The sequence below is a fragment of the Peromyscus californicus genome, unplaced genomic scaffold (assembly GCF_007827085.1).
Source record: "Peromyscus californicus insignis strain IS unplaced genomic scaffold, ASM782708v3 Scaffold_11__1_contigs__length_118956290, whole genome shotgun sequence".
NCBI classification, from domain to species: domain Eukaryota; kingdom Metazoa; phylum Chordata; class Mammalia; order Rodentia; family Cricetidae; genus Peromyscus; species Peromyscus californicus.
In genome coordinates this window covers 46,490,957-46,502,782 of record NW_026294402.1, presented here as the reverse complement: position 1 = coordinate 46,502,782, position 11,826 = coordinate 46,490,957, and the positions used below count along the sequence as shown (strand labels likewise).

At 45.4% G+C, this 11,826-nt stretch overlaps 1 long non-coding RNA gene across 1 annotated transcript; it reads left to right on the top strand.

Moving 5' to 3' along the window:
* The first annotated feature begins 8,310 nt into the window (after positions 1–8,310).
* On the top strand, positions 8,311–11,256 carry LOC128124109 (uncharacterized). The gene is made up of 2 exons (XR_008222817.1): positions 8,311–8,438; positions 10,513–11,256. It is a non-coding gene; the product is annotated as an uncharacterized LOC128124109 (long non-coding RNA).
* The last annotated feature ends 570 nt before the right edge of the window (positions 11,257–11,826 follow it).

Genomic DNA, 11,826 nt, shown 5'->3' with positions numbered 1-11,826 from the left:
GCAATCATCTCTTCTTTATTATGGAGACTCTGCTTAACCTGACATGAGTAATTGTTAATCTTCTAATCTAGGATAAGGGAAATGTGGAGATAATGGCCAGGGGGTATATAGCTACAGTTAGACAGGAGGGATAAGGTTTTACTTCTTAAACTTTGAGATATTACACAACCTGGCGAATACAGTAATAGTAAGTAAATGTCAAATGCTTCTACCACAGGAAATGGAGCTTTTGAGATGCTAATTTTGAGGGAGTATAATGGTTCCTCGTGTTGTTGTTGTTATTATTTGTGTGTCTTGTATGTATGCCATGTGAGTGCAGGTACTCACCGAGGCAGGAGGAGGCCATTGGATCTCTTAACACCTGGACTAGAGCCTCACAATTTGGATGCTCATAACTGAAAGTGGATCCTGTGAAGAGCAGCAAATGCTTTTAAGTTCTGAGCCATCTCTCCAGCCCTGTACAACATCACTTTGCACCCTATAAATACATGCAACTATAACTTATCAAGTTACAATGATAAATACAGAAACATTAAAGTGAGTCATTTCTACTTCTTTCACCATTGGGGCAGTTACTTGGTTTTTATATATTATTATACAATTTCCTCTCCCCGCCAAGAAATCCAACAGATTTGGTAAACTCTTCATCATAATTTTCCCTCAAATTCTAGAACACATGAAATAAATATCAATTCTATTTTTCTCCCTAAACATCTTCATTTCACACTTCTACAGTCTGCTGTGATGGTTGCTCGGTAGCTATGATAGACATTTCAGTTGCAAGATATATTTCTCTCAGAACTTTGAGACTGCTCCATGTGTAATTCTGTGCTGAGATCGACGTGTCTGATACCAGTGAGATTGCTTCCCCTCAAGCAGCATGTGACCTGGCTATTTTATTCTGGAGCTTTTGACGAGATCTTCTGAGCCCTGGGGTGTTAGGATGACGTGCTGCAGAGCATGCAGCAGAAAGTGGAATCAGCGCCTCAGGAAGCTCACCTCCCTCCCACAGCACGGAGCAGTTGGGCAGAAGCCCGACTCTGTTCTGTGTGGCACTTCTTAGCCACTCTGCTCCGGGAAGAAACTTGTGACTACTTCTTCCCAACAGAGTGAACATGGGCAGAACTGAGGTATACAAGTTCAAGTGGTAGGGTAAAGCTTGGACTAGAGATAAGGACCAGGGGTGCCCCTAGCTCTTGGCACACCATTGATTCAGGAGCATCTAGGTTCATGTCTATACATTCACTCTGCCTTCTGTTTCAGACCCACACCTCATTCCTCACCTACTTAGTGACCCTATATCTGGCCTCTGGGGGCGACTTACCCAAGTCTTCACATCTCTTTATGATCTCTGATAAATCACTTCTCATCTGTTGATTTTCCATCTTCCAAATATTCATCAAAATCCTCTTCTATTATTCTCTCTCTGTATTTATGAATCTTCCCTCCCTTAACTGTTGCTTGGAGGAGCTTGGGTGACCAGGGGAGCTCGTTAATTGGCTTGAACTATGGTGATAAATAACTATAAAAGTAGTGGCTTAAAGCAACAGAGATGTGGGGCTGGAAAGGTGGGTCAGGGATGAAGATCTCTGTGGTGGGTTGAATGCAGATGTCTCTCTTAAGCTCACAGATAGTTGGTGGGACTGTTTGGAAAGTGTAAGGAGTTGTGGTCTTGTTGGAGGAGATACATCACTAGGGGGTGGACTTTGAGCTCTCAAAAGTCCACACCATTCCCAATGAATCCTTGACCTGCCTCCTGCTTGTGGATCAGCTGTGAGCTCTCAGATACTGCTCCAGCACCATGCCTGCCTGCCTGCTGCCATGCTCCCTGCCGTGATGGTCATGGACTCCTCTTCTGAAACTGTAAGCAGCCATGAAATGTTTGCTTCTGCCTCAACAAGCCCAGCAAAAGCTAAAATTTGGAGTTCTTGGAAGAGAAGGGCAGAGAGACACCCAGACTCTCTGGTTATTTTTCCTGATAAAAGAGAACAACGTTATTCTTCATTTTGGTCTGTTTAAAGGACAGAGTGGGGTTACAGGGTCACTGGGAGCATCTGACCTCATCTAGAGCTTTAGGGGTCATAGGTCTCAAAGATACCTCATGAACGTACTTCCCCAAAAACTACACCAAAAGGCGTTTTTCTTTTGGCTATCAAATTGCCCTGAAGTATCCCACAGAGAAGTGAAGGCAAGGGGAAGATGAACCGAGTCACAGGTTGCCCTTGAATTCAGATTTGCTCTTGAGAAAAGGAGATCATTTATAGGACATCTATATAGCAACATTTTTCTGTAAGTTGCCTTGGCCATGATGTTATGTCACATCAATAGAAAAGTGACTAAGGTAGAGCATGTACTGTTCTGGTGAAGGACCCATGTCGGGAGGCTCACAAACGCCTGATACTCCAGCTGCAGGGGATCTGGCACCCTCTTCTGAATTCCTGCACTCAGGGGCACCGACACTCATGCATGCACATCTCACACAACACACACATACATATACACAGACTTAAGAATAAAATAAATCCTGTTTTTTTTTTTCCTTTCAGTAACAGAAACTTGTTTTTGTATGGTTCTGGAAGGCAGAAGTGTCAGATCGGTTTTACTGGTCCAAAAATCAAGGTGTTGACAGGGCTGCACTGCCTCTGAATCAGCAAGTGCATGCCTGACGAGAAGCAATCTGGGAGGACTTATTTTAACTCATGGTTTGAGGATACAGTCCCTTGTGGCGAGGAAGGCATGGTGGCAGGCACAGCTCAAGGTTTGGCAGCAGAGATTAGGAGCTGCGTGCTCAGTGGACCAGAAACCAGGAGGAATAGAGCTAGAAGCAGTGCGGTTATTAGCCTCAAGGCCTCCCCTTAAGAGTCCATTTTCCAGGGGCTGGAGAGATGGCTCAGAGGTTAAGAGCACTGGCTGCTCTTCCAAAGGTTCTGAGTTCAATTCCTGGCACCCACATGGTGGCTCACAACCATCTGTAATGAGATCTAGTGCCCTCTTCTGGCCTGCAGGCATACTGTATACATAATAAATAAATTAATTTTTTTTAAAAAAAGAGTCCATTTTCCTTGCATTAGCTCCTTCTTCAAGGTTTTAGAACCTCTCAAAAAGTGCCACTGCCTGGGACCAAAGACACTAGGCTGTAGGATACATTTCCTATCCAGTCAGTAACACCATGTGAGGCTTTATGGGACAATCCTGCCTTGCATCTTCCAGTTTCTGGTAGCTGTTGGCATTCCTTGGTTGGTGGCTCCATCACTCCAATTTATGCCTCCACAGTTATATTGCTTCCTCTTCTGTCTAGAGGAGGTCTCCTTCTGCTTCTCTCCTATAACAATACTTGTGGTTTTGTATTTCAAATGTACCCAGATAATCTGCAATCTCCTCATTCAAAACCTTCAACTTCATCACATCTTGAAAGGCCAGGTTAGATGGCACTCACAGGTTCTGAAGACTGAGGTGTAGACACATCTTTGGACTCTGCTTCACAGCTTATCACAAGAGGATGAAAAGCAAATGGTCAGTCCACTTCTTAACTGTTTTCTTTCTGAGGCATGATCTCACTATGTAGCATTGGTCGACCTTGAATTTGCCATCTTTCTGCCTCAGGCTCACTAGTGCTGGGTTTACAAGCAGGTGCCACCACACCCTGCTTTCCATCATGGTAAGTGGGCATCAGGTCCAAGTTTGCTTCTAGTACCACTAAAATTCTTTTCTCGCCCCCACCATTTAAAACTCTCATAGCTATAGCTGGGTTTTATTTTGGAATGGAACTTCTCTTTTATCCCAAGCTCCAACGATTAAATATTTTGTAAGGTTTTTTGTTGTTGTTGTTGGTGGTGGTGGTGTTGATTTTTAAATCAATATAATTTTAAGAAATGACCTTCGCTCACTTTGGGTGGTGAGTGGTACGCCCACTTCTGCTAGGGGAATGGAAAGTCCCTTCTGCATGACACTCTCATCTGATGACAGCTCCCCCACAGCAGACTGGCATGTTGTAGGCACATTGCATCACTCCCACAGAGAGACAACGGGAAGGCTGTGAGGTTTGGGAACACCACTGCCACTCTTCCACTCCTTCACCCTACCCAGTCTTCCAGGAAGCACCCCCGACCCCTAGACCTGGCACTACAGTTCATGTGGTGGGTGTTAGACAAAGCAAAGCACTTCCCTAATCACACTCCTAGAACTCAAAGACCTGGCTGTTCCTCAAAGGGATCCCCAAAGATGCAAGTTGTTCGCCTGTCCCACTGCTTCTGGCACCCAAAACAGCCAGTTGCCTTCCCGGAGTCCTGTGAAGGCTGCGAATAGGGATTGTTCCGTTTCAGCCTCTTTCCACTCTGTTAAGGATCATTTAGAACATGCCGAGGTAACTTTTTTGTCTTCGAGCACTGTAATTTAGTTCCGTTTGGGACCGTCTATGTGTGAGTCATTTCTGTAGCTGTGCTGAGAAAAATAGAAAGAGTGTTTCTGAAAACTTGGGGTGTCAAGCTGGACCGTTTTTTTTTTTTAAAAAAAATCATATGTATTTATTTGGAGTGTGTGTCCCCACATGTGTGCCAAGGGCACAGGACAACTTGTAGGAGTTGGTTCTCTCCGTCCATAATGTAGATCCCTGTTGAACTAGGTCAACAGGCTTGGTAGGAGGTACCTTAATTAGCCCACTGAGACATCTTGCAGCCTTTGTGCTGGACCCTTGATCCCTGTTGCTAGTATTGTCTCCCTCCCCCACTCCTCTTACTTTTTCCTTCCATTTCATTTCTTTTCTTATAAGACAAAGTCTGCCAGGTGTTTGTGGTGCACACCTTTAATCCTAGCACTCAGGAGGCAGAGGCAGATGGTTCTCTGTTGGATTTGAGGCCAGTTTGCTATTTGTCCGAGTTGACCTCAAATTCAGTGGTTCAAGGGATCCTCCTGCCTCAGCTGCTTAAGTACCTGGAAATACAGGCAGGCACTACTATGACTAGCTAGCTTTAGTCTGAATAGTGGCTTTCATATTGTCAAAGGGATAACAGAATTTGAATCACTCTGTTTGCCAAGTACTAATATAACAAGTGCCTCCCAGTTTTATAACTCTCTCTCTCTCTCTCTCTCTCTCTCTCTCTCTCTCTCTCTCTCTCTCTCTCTCTCTCTCTCTCTCTATCTCTATCTCTATCTCTCTATCTATCTAACAAGGTCCTTCTCTATGGACCTGGTTGTCCTGGACTCACGATGTAACCCAGGCTGGCTTGATCTGGTGGCACCCTCCTCCCTCAGCATCCCAAGTGCTGGCACAAGAGGCCCCACACACCATTTCTTTTACACACCAGCCACGATTGGTTGGTTTTGTTCTGCAGACCTGAAAGGCCCCACCCCCGATCAATGACACGTGGACACATGCATCCATGATGTCACGGATCATTCTTTCGTGGGGGATCTAGTTTTTTGCCGATTCTATTCTGTGACTGTCAGCATGTTTTATTTCTAGTAACCCCTGAAGCAGAACTCCTCCGTGCTTGTCTGGTACCAACTCTTTCTCCGTAGTTCTTGTTTCTGGTCTGCCCTTCTTGATTTGGGATGTGCCAAAGAGAGAAGGGTGAAGCAAGTCAGAGGGGAAGCTGTGAAGTCAGAAGAAGGGGGGTGGAAGAAGGGGGGTGGAAGAAGGGGGGTGGAAGAAGGGGGGTGTGGGGACGAGCAGAGGCTCTCGGCAGATGTCCTGTCTCTTCCTTCTTTAAATGTGGCGCCCAATGCAAACAAGCACATTCAGTTCTGAATTCTAGCTCATGCCTGCCGCGTGGACAAACGGCATAGAGTGGTGACAGCTAAGGCTCCAGGCCCCCTCCTGCCATCTCTCTTCCTTGCCTCTCAGTCGTTGTAGATGCCTCTAGTATACCACACCAATGCCTGGCGTCCAAAACACCTGTCTCTGGAAGTTGTAAAGGTGAAAGGGGGACATTTGGAATCACAAAGATGAATCCAGAGTTTGCTCTGGCTCCTTGGACAAACGATCAAACCTTTGTAAGTTTTAACTGTGCCATAGATAGTGTTTACCTCCTGAGTAGTAATCGAGAAAATGTATAGAGAAGGCTCAGTATAGCACCTGACAAGCAAAACAACTCAGTCACCCGCAGAGAGGAGCCCAGGGAGCTGTGAGGTCAGGGGAGGCTTCCCTGCAGCCAGAATGAGCCCCAGCCGCAGGTGCCAAGAGCTGTTTAAAGCAGAAGAAACTGGGTCACTGGCGTAGAAAGCGATTGAGTTCTACTTTCTGTCAGAGGCCAGCAGGGCAAGGTTCCACCCTGTCTACTTATAACCTGTGTCCTTCTATAGCCTTAGCCACTGAGAAGATTCTAGACGTGCCTGTGACTTTCCATTCTCTCTAGCTCCATAAATTCAGCTGTCAGTCATTCTACTCACCACCTTGAATGATCCTCAATTGGCTTGTACATCTCATGGTTCTTTCTAGTCATTTGGCCGAGCCCTAACCCTGCCTTAGCTCTCTGCCTTACTTCATGTCCTCATCCATAGAGGAACGGCCTGCAACTTCCTTGACTGATGCTAGCATGTTGGTGTGTCTCCCTTCCATGTACTGAAACTTAATCATCAATGCGGTAGTATTAAGAAATGGAGTGGTTGAGAAAACAATAAAGCCATTAAGGTTCTGTCCTCCTGAATGGGGTTAGTGCCTTTACAAAGGAGACTGAAGTGAGCCTGCTTCCCCACTTCTGTCCCTCAGCCATGTGAGAACTCAGCAAAAGGCACTAGCTAGGGCTTGGGGTAGAGTTCAGCGGGAGAACACTTCCACAGCATTCACAAGGCCCTGATTTGCTTTCTATCACAGCAACAACAACAACAACAACAACAAAAAAAAAAAAAAAGGGAGAGGAAAACCCATTTCAAGAACATCCAACCTACTGGTGCATTCATCATGGCCTCTCTCTAAGGCCTGGGACTGTGAGCAGTAAGTCTCAATTGTTTGTTAAGTTACCCGGCCTAAGATACTGTGTTATAGTAGCCTGAATGGACTAAGATATCTGGTCTCAGCTTAAACTTCAAGAGGTCCTTAGGCTTCTCAGCAATATTATCAGGTTCCCATGGTCTTTATCATCTTCGTTCTGCTTACTAGGCTGCTGGAAAGAGGAGATGAGAAATGCCTCATGACCTTGTGTCCCCTCCCCCAGCTGCATGAACAGAAAGCATCATAACCAGACCCCCCTCCTTCCCCTCTCTCTTTCCTCTCTGTTGTTTTCTGAGACAATCTTACTGTGTAGCCCAGCCAGTCCTTGAACTGGAGATCCCCTGCCTCCACCTTCTGAGTGCGGGGATTATAAACCTGTACTACCATGCCTGGTAGACCAGGCTACCCTGTAAAGTATGGCTCATTTCTCTCTAAGAAGGCATCCTTACTCAGTCAAGTCCACAGAGCCTGCTGGGAAAGGAACAGGGCAGGTGAGGCTTGGCAGCTGATGGGAGCCTATAGCGAAGGGTGGGGGTACAGAAGCCCTAGCCAGTTTTTACTCTTGGACTGGCAAACCATCTATCTCTGTCTGAGACTTTTCTGATGATGAGATCCGTGATGTATTTTAAAGTGGTGGAAAGGCATAGCCATGAAATATAATCCACCACATGTAGTTGGTAATTTTTAAAGCATCACAGCGACCAAATTATGCAGAAATTTACTCCTGTGCATATTAGTCAGCTGCAGTTAGCGGGGGAGGGGGGGATTACAAACTTCCTCAACAACTTTTTTCTCCTTCTTTCTCCCATATACTCATCATAAAACTACAGCCTTACAACTTTAAGTTTTAAAAATATACACCTATTTATTTATGTGCGTGAGGGGAGGGAGGTGCATGTGTGGAGGTCAGAGGACAGCCCCAGGGATCGGTCTCTCCTTCCACCGTGTGTGTCCTGGAAATCGAACCCAGGACATCTAGGCAAGGGTCTTTACAAGCCGCTAAGCCACCCTGTCAGCTTATAGCTTTAATTTTAATATAACTACTAATCTTTTATTTCTAATCCAGAGAGTGTCCCAAATGCACCTTCTACCCTGTCATTTTCGTGGTTCAAAGTTCTGTGCTTTCGCAAAAGCAAATCCTTCAGCCTCAGACTGAAACCGGGTTTTTCTTTGTGTTGGGAGTTGCTTTGCCCTGCTGTTTACTTTATTAGTTCCCTGCGGGTTCACTCCCCTCCCCTTACTACAACCAACTGGGGAGGCCAGTGGTAGGCACCCTCTGGGCTGGGCTTGGAATCCCTTCTTCGATTTGCCCGCTGCCAGTGACGGTTTTCTGTCTCCTCGGGCTCCACCTAGCGGGCTGAAGTGGCCAGCACCGCCGTCACTCAGATTTGTTTACAATCCGAGGCAGCTCCTAAAACGATTCTCTTCATTCCTTCATTCGTTCGGATTACTGGATTATAAACTACAGGATTTCCCGCTCCCCCAAGATCCAGAGGCTGGCAAATCCAAGGTCAGGATGCCAACAGATTTGGTGTGGGTCGGAACCAGCAGTCTCATAGATGACACTGTCTTACAGTATGTCATGTGGCGGGAGGGAGGCCTTGCAGTGATCCTCAACCCGGGGGTCAAATGACCCTTTCCCAGAGGTCGCCTAAGACCATGAAAAAAACACAGATATTTACGTTATGATTCACAACAGTAGCAAAATTACAGTTATGAAGTAGCAATGAAAATAGTTTTGTGATTGGGGGTCACCACAGCATGGAGGGTCATAGCATTAGAAGGTTGAGACCCACTGGACTAGGGGATCTCCTGAGGGTCTCTTTCACTGAGCACTAATCCAATTCATAGACGTGTGCCCACTTAACCCAGTAGTAATCATCTTCCCAAGAAGACTCCTCCTATCATTATTGACTTGGGGGTGGGTAGGATTTCAACATATTCCCAGGGGTGGAGATATGATACAGACATTAAGTCTGTGGCAGTTAGATGTAATGTTGCCTCTTTCAAACTGTCTGCTCTGTTCTTGGACAAAATCGAAAGGGCTTATTATTGTTCCTCATGGACACATTGCTTTATACCTCAGGCTAGGAGGAACTATTAGAAAATGTACCCTTCACTGATACTCAATTGCTTGTTCTTTTTTAAATTGTTATTATTATCATTTGGGGACACAAATACCATGGCACATGTGGAGGCTACAGGAAAACTCTGTGGAGTCCATTCTTTCCTTCCACCTTTATGTGGGTTCTGGGGACCCAACATAAGTGTTGAACTCTAAGAGCAAATGCCGAACAGTCTCTCAGGGCCTGGATTACTGTTTTTAATATGCAAAGTTTGCCTTTCTAAAAAACCTTCTTGCAATGGGTGGTGACTTTTGCCTTTAATGAGATCACAGGAACTGGCCTGTGCTTTGGGTTCTAGCTAAACTTATCATTTATATAATTTCCAACTCTTTTTCCTACCTTATATAGGAAAATCTGGTCATAGGGGGTGTATGTAAATTTCAAACACTTGGAGTGAGTTTTTGTCTGTTTCACTTTACTTAGACTCTCAAGTCCTGGGAAAAGATCCTTCTGATTATTTCAAATAATATTTATTGAAAGATACTATAGGCGAATGCTGATTTAGACATTGGGAGTATAAGATTAGAACCATTGTATTCCTGGGGTGGGAAGGGTTACTAGGGGAACAAATAAACAAACATGGATGAGAAGGCTGATAAGTGCTGTCACAGTAAAGCAATGAGGAAGATGGAGTGAGGGGGAGTAGGTGCTATTTTATGATCGGCAGAGATCCACTGGTAAAGCAACATCTGCAAATGTCCCTAAAGACAGTGGAGGAAAGAGTATGCACAATCTGTGGGAAAGCGTAGAACAGCAAGGAAGTGAGGTGTCCTGAGGGATAAAGGCCTTTGTGGCTGGAAAGACACAGGATGAAGCCACCCCACATCTGGGCTACACACACACACACACACACACACACACACACACACACACACACACACACACACACCCCGGAGAAACAGTTCACTCATTTTCTCCATTTTAAGTTAAGTCCCTTTTAGTCTCTAGTTGGAGATGTTGGGCACATGTTGGAAAATCAGATGTGGAGTTTAGACTAGTGGCCTGGCCTGAAGAGAAAAATGTACACGTTAGCAACATACAGATTTGTAGATAATTTTCAGGCAGGAGCCTACCTGAGATTCCTTTAATAAAAAGAGAGAGAGAAAGAGACGTTTGAAGATCGGCACATAGGACACACTAACATTGAGAGTTGGGGATGGGAAGAAAATCCATGAGAGAAGAAGTGATCAAGAGTGGAACTCGGAATGACGCCAGCTCACACGGTGGGAGGAAGGGTGGCATTTGCTGGTGACATGACAAATGGGATGATGAAGGAAGTGAGACAAGAACTGGAAATTGACCATGATATTTAGCTGTGTGGAAGTTGTTGTTGACCTTGACTGGTACAAACCGGTGAAGCGATAAGATGAAAGTCTGAACGCAATGACTTGGGGAGGGGATGTGGAGAGAGGAGAGGGGGACAGCGTGGGTAGAACTCTTCTTTTTGTTTGTTTACAGAAAGACATGACAAAACATGATCTGCAGGCTTATGTAGCATCAAAGAAACGCGAGTTTTTGATGTGAAGACCGAGGACTCCGCAGGGACCTTGAACCCATGAGTCACCATGAATGTGCAGAGACACGCTTTGGATGTTTACCCTACAAATACTGCCTGTAACTATCAAAAAATTGAATGCACTGCAGAACAGACCTACGGCCAGTGGTAGCAATCAGTGTGAAACTGTGCCACACAGTAGTCCGGAAAAGACTTTCTACTATTGGCTGTACTATCTGAGACGGTAGTGTATAGCCTGCTGTGCTCTGGAACACGTGGGTGGGAGTACAAAGTGTTCTGGAGTATCAACGGAACCTACAGTTCAAAAGTTCAGAGATTGTCTTCGCAGAACAAATCTCAACTGGCATTTTTATAGGACCTGGAAAGGGGATGTGGTGACAACCTCCTCACCACTAGTCATCATATTTTTAAAAAAGCCATAGCTGTGTGTGAACAAGTCATGCTAGGCTCCAGTACCTATCCTACACGGGCTAGTAGAAGACAAACCTTTATGATTGAACTTGAGTCATTTGGTTCTGTATGACATCTCAGACAGCCACAGGTTTTTCTGATGACTGCTACATGTTTATTCTTTTGATTTGATTATTTTCTCCTTGCCAAGTGACTCTATTATTGTAGTTGAAATTGCATGTTTGCTAATCAACTATTTACTATCTAAAAAATCAAAAATGATGTTTCTAGTTTTAGTTTTTTCCAACTTTTTGTGAGCAAAGTCATTCACTCTGCAGTCTAATTTTCACATACACACAACAGAGGGGGAGAGGAGAGAGAGGGGGGCAGGGAGAGGAAGAGGGGGAAGGACAGGGAGAGGGACAGGGAGAGGGAGAGGGACAGGAGAGAGCTCTTCTGCCACTGTTTTTTGTTTTGTTTAGTTTATGGTCACAATTACCTCACATTTGTAGGAATCGGCCTCTGGCTGTCAGCACACACCTTACAGATTCTGCTAAGCCACATGATTGGAGGCCAAACAAGAGAGTTGAAAGCAGCTAGTGTGTGTGTGTGTGTGTGTGTGTGTGTGTGCGCGCGCCTGCCTGTGTGTGCCACAGAGAGCATGTGGAGGCCAAACAAGAGAGTTGAAAGCAGCTAGTGTGTGTGTGTGTGTGTGTGTGTGTGGTGTGTGTGTGTGTGTGTGTGTGTGTGTGCGCGCGTGTGTGTGCGTGTGCCTCCCTGTGTGTGCCACAGAGAGCATGTGGAGGCCAGAGAACAACTTTTGAGTGCTGACTCTCTCCTTGGGTCTTGTTGAGACAAGGTTTCTC